Source organism: Phaseolus vulgaris, chromosome 3 (genome assembly GCF_000499845.2).
Source record: "Phaseolus vulgaris cultivar G19833 chromosome 3, P. vulgaris v2.0, whole genome shotgun sequence".
NCBI classification, from domain to species: domain Eukaryota; kingdom Viridiplantae; phylum Streptophyta; class Magnoliopsida; order Fabales; family Fabaceae; genus Phaseolus; species Phaseolus vulgaris.
Genome location: NC_023757.2, coordinates 42,906,445 through 42,913,607, shown reverse-complemented (window position 1 = coordinate 42,913,607; position 7,163 = coordinate 42,906,445). Strand labels below are relative to the sequence as shown.

The 7,163-nt window shown below is 28.8% G+C and overlaps 1 long non-coding RNA gene across 2 annotated transcripts; it reads right to left on the bottom strand.

Moving 5' to 3' along the window:
- Positions 1 to 2,702: 2,702 nt before the first annotated feature.
- Positions 2,703 to 6,106, bottom strand: LOC137807901 (uncharacterized). 2 transcript variants are annotated; one of them, XR_011080612.1, is made up of 3 exons: positions 4,939 to 6,106; positions 3,702 to 3,842; positions 2,703 to 3,069 (listed from the first exon to the last, which is right to left on the bottom strand). It is a non-coding gene; the product is annotated as an uncharacterized lncRNA (long non-coding RNA). The 2 variants fall into 2 exon arrangements; XR_011080611.1 differs by lacking the exon at positions 2,703 to 3,069 and having other exon boundaries at positions 3,546 to 3,842.
- Positions 6,107 to 7,163: the final 1,057 nt, after the last annotated feature.

The following is a 7,163-nucleotide window of genomic DNA, read 5'->3' as shown; positions in this document are numbered from 1 at the left end:
CATTCAAAAGAGAATTCGAAATTGCTAATGTTTCATTGAGCACTACGTGGGTTTTTTTATTCCAACAACACCAAATGTCTAAATCTTTATATAGGTAATCAATTGTACCAACAAACTACAAACTTTGTCAGCATTTAAAGCATAAACTCCAAGTCATTAGGGAAACACAAACTATTCATAATAGACGTACATATAAGCATTAGCTAGCCCGCATTATATATATACTTTTCATGTTAAGTGAAAATGCTTGCTAATGGGAGAAAAAACTATTATAAATTTGCTAGTCAATATTAAATATCAATCTAAAAATTGTAGATATCATTAATTTTTTTAATTTATAAAATATTATTTAATTTAATAATTAATTATTTTTTGTCTTTAAAACTAATTTCTATTTTATAATTTTTTTAATAATTATTATAAAAAAAGAATGGAGATAAACAAAAATGAAAAATGAAGACAAAGAATATAACATGAATGTTTCTTGTATTTTACTGAAATCAAAACAATATGAAAATATAGAAGCAATAGACTCATTTTAGATTTAGCTAAAGAGAGATTATGTAAAACAAAGAGTCAATAAAAGTTAGAAGTATTGTATCCACATCATTTGATAGTGATAGTTAAAATTATTAATAGTTGAAATTTAAGTTATATAATTATTATGTAATTTCTTATTGAAATGTTAAGTGTTGTCGGACAAACTTTGTAAGGAGTAAAGTCTCTTTTGAGTTAGTGGATTCCTTGAGGATGAAATGTGATTTTAATGTTCAAATATAATGCAAGTTCACTTCCATAAGACTTTCCGACATTCAAGTTAGTAAAAAAAAACTTTAATACGAGTTGTCAAACTTGTCAAGTTGACCCATTTTTCCATCCCTAACCATTAGTTTGTTAGTAACAAACTTTGTTGTGATTTTTTTGAAAATTATTTCGAATGAATCTATCGAGTTTCATAGTAACTTATAATACCACTGTAAAATTGATCCCTTTAGCATGCACGAGAAAATTCTACGATGAATGACAATGTCATCGGAAAAAAATATTAGCATGAGTCATATAGCGCAACAGCCCGTTGTATCTCTCACTGTTCATGCACTTCTACTTGGGGAAAAATTTGATGACTATGATCTTAGAAGTGAGAGGAATATATTTATCAATGTTTTTTTTTTTTTTCATGTAAGGGTATTTTGTTGAGATATCATTACATGGAAACTCATGTTTGTTTGGATTCCTCTTTTTGGATAAGCACTTGTGTGAATTATTTTTGGGTGTTGGCTTCTTTTCAAATGTGTGATTCAATGACATTCTTGAAATGTCAAGGATAATGGGTTCACTGATTATCTTTGGTGTTTCTTTATTGTTGATCACTAACCAAAATGCTTATCTAGTCATTAGAACTTGAAATTCGTTGTGTTGTTAATTGTATAACATCTAAAGCTCGTTATGTTATTGTTGAAGTTTGATTTGATGTTGTTGACGAACGAACTCAAGATCTTTGGCAAGTTGAACTTGAATGATTTTTTTTTTCGTTTTGTTGTTGAATCACTATGATTTTATTTTGCATTATTTTGTTGTTCTTTTGAAATAAGATTTTTATATGTCGTGAGGTTATTTATGAATGAAGAAATATTCATATCACAATTTGAAGAAGTGAAGATAATATTTTATATTCCAATAATAATCATAAATATGTGTGGTTTGAAAAGGATTTACCTAAATTATAAACACCAAATATTCTTCCTTAAATTTGAAACTTTGTTGGACGGATCGTGGAAGGAGCAAAGTTTCCTTATTGAACTAATAGACTCTTTGAAAGGGATCTTTGATTGTAATGTTTAAATATAAAATGAAAGTATACTATGAAAAAAATTCTAATAGTGAAAGTTTATAAGAACTTTTGAAGAAGAGTAATATAATAAAGTGTAGAAAAATAGTTAAATGCATGCCCTTTTTACAACAATGTATATTTATACACTTTGAAACATATGTAAATAAAGCTCAATAATAAAATAAAATATTCAATTCCCGCCACTAGACTAATAAATACTTAATTTTAGTTTTAAATATAATATTCAACTAATCAAATAATTGAATACTATACTACTGAATAATGTAATATATACTGAGTATTTTAAAGGTGGATAAGTAAAAAAAAAACAAAAAACTATAAAAAGATGTAAGATAAGGACAATAATGTTTTATTAGTATGTATAGTACTAGAGTTATATATTTGTGCAATCTTATCATTTTTATTGGACAAAATACATATGAAATAATAATAATAAAACAAAACAATACATTTTTTTCTTTCATTTATTCCATTATTTCCATTTATTTTCCTCTTGTATTTTTCTTTTCTTTTTAAATTTGATTTAATCAAAAGAGACCATTGCATATTTATGTGTCCAACTAATGAATTTTGAACTATTTAATTCGATGTATTAAAACTCTGTCACATGGATTAATTAATTTACTTATGTTTAAAAATAATGGGTTAGTTTAATCTAAACGTGAATGAATTAAATAATTAAGAAATAAATTAGTTTAATTGCGCCGTTATGTTAACTGGCGATGCGTATCTATAACTGTCCACTCTTATTGATTCCTGAAATAGGCAATTAATTCATTGAATCTAAAACTCAATTCCCCTTGTCTTTGGGGTACTATTGACAACAACGACCATGTTTAGTATATGAAGATGAAGATTGAAGTCGTAATTTTATTTGAAATGTATATAAGGCATTGTCGGTGAGCCCCTCTAGGTAACAAACAGGTAAATTAGGTAAGTGGGTAGAGAGCATAAAATGACTTAAAACTTACAACTGCCTAATTTATATTTGGGTCCCTCTGATATAAATGCATCAAAATGACGTGTTACACTCAGTTTCTCACAAGTGTGATCATGATCCCTACTCTTTCTATGGTCAAAGAGGAAGGATAGAAAGTAGATTTTCAAAACAGGTGACAAAGGATCCTAACTTGGACACAAAAAAGTTTCGTCATTGATTGTTTATCTGTTGCCACTTCAAAATTTGATGAATGTCGTCTGCACCAGTCCAACCTTTTCTGGAAGGAACAAAGGTTCAGCTTATGTCCACTTAAACCATCCAAGGTTCATCGCTCCAATGTCAATTAATAATCCATAAATTGATAAAATTAAACTAAACTATATTACGTTCCAAATTAGAACATTTATAAAGAAGAACATAAGTTCTGAAACCAAAATGGGAAAATAATTATAAAAGAACTTTTCCTAAGTAAGCCTAAAGATAAATTGGATAATTATGAAAATGAGTACAGGACTTTGGGCCCTCCCACTCTACTATTGATGTTAGACGCAAAACCAACTTCCTTCACACCAATACCCCGCAACAAAAATAAAATTGAGACCACTTGCCATAAGCAGTCTAAGAAAGACTTAAAAATGCATTGCAAAGTTTATCATGCGCAAAACAATTGCCACAAACATCTATGCTTAAATACAAAGAAACATAAACTAAGTTATTGACATTGATACATTACATATCGGTATGCAAAATGAGGACACAAAGAGATGCATATATAATTCATAAAATGCAAACTAAAGAATTCAAATTTAAATGTACAGACCACCAAATTTTCTGACTGACCCTATTTGTTCTAAATAATAACTCAGCGTAACATCACAATAGTCCAAAAGTAAGGAATGATTGAATTACCATAATTTCATATGAATGCAGGTGATGGATGAGAAACAGTCCAACCAACGTGAATTGGGGGACCAATAAATGTTAGAATCACATGAACAGTCCCAAACTCTCTCCATATACTACACCATCATTCAATGCTGCAATTCAATGCTGCACACAACAGTTGGTATTTGTCAATCAAAACAACGAAATAAGAAAAAAACAAAAAAAAAGTAATCGAAAACAGGCTTACAGATCTTTTTGACTGGAAAAAAGATTTTGTTGACGTCAAAAAGTAAAATACATATAATTGACAGTCCATTATAGTAATATTTTTAATTAAAAAATAAATTACATATTAATTAAAATATTGATTTATTGGTTTGTGAATTAAGTGTTTTTTACTGTGTAAAGCGTTAAGATATCACCACTATTCTAACGCTGAAGTTCTTATGCAAGAGATAAAGGCACGTTGTGACCTTTGTAGTGATAATTAATATAAGTGACAGGCCACACCCCCTGAAGACCGGTACAAGTTGTGCAACTATTCCCCCAATCTCCCCCCTATAAATCTGTCACACGCCTATAAATGCATCCAAGACCATAACTAGGGGCTAATGAGTGGCATACAAATCTATGTATTTTGATCAGCGTAGAAGAAATACATGGTTGTCCTTTCTATTTGCGTTCCCACTTTGTGATATTGAAGTTTCATTTTTGGTGATGGAAACAATTAAAGAAAAAATTGTAGCCTGTGAATTGTATCAGCTCTCAATTTCAATTTCAACATTATCAACAAGTAATAAATTTGTCTTTTTCTAACAGACAGTGGAAAAACATAAAGAAATTCTTAAGTGTCATTTGATTATGTGGGTTAAGATTGTTTCTTACAATAAATATTTTTGTTGTTACAGCTAAGGAGTCGCCATCCTGTTCTGTGGTGACAAAGGTAAGTTTAAAAACAATAATGCATCATGCTAAACATATTTGGACGAGCTTCTTCATAAAAAAAACCTTCTAGGAAAATAAAATAAAATTGACTTCTCAATAAATTAAAATTAATTTCTGTATAAGATAATTTATAGAACTTCTCTAATATAATTACTACCAAAAATTGTAAGAAATCAATTTCAGTTTTTTCTCTACTAGAAGTTATCAGGGAGAAATTCATCCAAACAACACCAATCAAACAGTACTTCAACTTTTCTCTTTTTTTTCATTTGTGGATTTTGTTTAATTGACATTAAAGAAAAGAGGGTAACTTAACTAATCAGTTCCACAAGGATCTTTGGAATTGGAGTGACTGAGTTTTTGTAAGTGAAACTGAGTTTCCATGAAGAGTTTCATTCTCTGCGTTCTAAATCCTTGGCAAACTATATTCTCTATTTCTCCAACTCCACCATTCGCCTGTGTTTTGCTTCTTCAACTCTCCCATAAATCTCCGCAAACCTCTCCAACGCTTCTGCAACCTCTCTGTAACCAATATAAGCAACCTCTCTATCCCTTCCTCTTTTCTAAATACAATATAAGCAAAAGGTGACTGATTTTAGACATGCTCACAGATACTCCATATTTTCTGTGATATTAAAAATGCAAAAGACCTCATGGGATAAAATAATTAATCAAAACCAAAATACACACAAAATTAACAAAGAAATCAGAAAGCATTTTGGTGGTCCTAGAACATGATGGATAATTTGTACAAACCTAACCCAACCAAGCACACACAGAAAATTAAAAACAATTTCATACAACAATGAACCCCAATCACCCTATAATCAAAGGCATAACTACGACAAACGATAAACTCGAACCAGTTTAAACGCACAACCCAACTTCTAATGATGAGCACAAAAACAGAGATCCAGACAGAAGTAGAAATGGATTACGGAAACGTAAAGGAAGGGTTAAGGTAAAATATATTATATCCATTACAAAAAAGGATACAAAACCCTAATAATTTGATTAATGGAAGCAATGAAAGAAAAAGAATTGAGTTGAGTTCCTAGCTGAACTTGAGGGCGTGTTGTTCGCCAGAGAGCTGGAGGGCTGGGATCGGCGGTTGTGATCGGCGATGACGTTGTGGCGCCTCCGATCTTCTCACTCCCCAAGGAAAGCATGAAACCCTCCTCCAAAGATTCATGTGTCAAGATACAAATATATGATTCATTGTGCTTTTTACTCCAATGGGTTCTTCAACTAAAAGAAAACAACATTTTCCTTTTCGCGATTCGTTCTTTTGGTTGTGATGAAAATTTAGGAGTAGCATCAAATGTGCAGGTCAATGAAGGAGTCCAAACAAGAACTATGGTTAAAGTGATACAAGAAGCATCTAGAATCCAAATACTACAAGAAGCATCTAGAACCCAAACACTACAAGAAGCATCTAGAACCCAAACACTACAAGAAGCATCTAGAAATCAAAAATCTTAAAAGAGGTGATCAAGAATAATCTAACACTTCTTAAATTAAATGTTTAATATTCTAAAAATATAAATCACAATGTTTTAGATTTAATGGAATGCTAGTAAGAAAACATGTTGTAATATTAAAATCTTTTATTGCATATAAGCGGGATGCAAATTAAACTTTGATTTGTTAAGTTGAATTAAACTTAAAATCTATTTTTTAATAAGAGATGCCATATAAATTTGTAGAATTTTTTGAAGTTACAATTCATAAATTAAAGTGGTTATATCATTAGTTACTCATTAATAACATGAGACCTACTTCATTAAATATTTATTAAATCTCTAATTAAGTGTGAGACTCACTAAGTTAAAATTTTCAAAAGAAGTTAAAATTGGCCAAATTTTACTGCTAGATTTATAAGTTTTAAATCATTTTCTCTAGTTAGATTTTTTGGTTTCAATTTAGGCAAATTTTTCTATAATTATATAATGCAATAAACGCACAACACTTGCTATATTTTTAAAAAATTTAAGCCAAAAGAGGATTTAGTATTAAGAGTTACACTAGATCATAATAATGCAATGTATTTATATTTTATTTTATTTGGTTTTGTAAAATGTGTATGTTTTGAGTAATTATATTTTTGCTTTAACTTTTTTTAGTAACTATCAGTCATTATTTTTTATTTAAAAACTATAAAACCTAAGTGGAAGTTATAAATTTTTTTAATTTATAGATTTGAACTAATAATAATAAGTAAAGTTATAATTTCTAAAATTTCAAGATTAATTAATAATAAAAAAGATATAATGTATATAAATATCATATACGGTGAGTTATGACAATTCAGTCAAATTTTAGAGTCATAACTGGATAAGTTTGTTAACTAAAAAATAATTATTCTAAAATTTATTATAATTTAAACTTAGTTGTTAGTATAAAATGTTTAACTATTGATAATATATTAAAAATCAATAATTTTAATACAATATTTAATATTAATAATTTTAATACTATAGTTAATAGTATAATATAAAAACTTGAACTTTTCTTTTATATAAGTTTGGATTCATTGAGTTA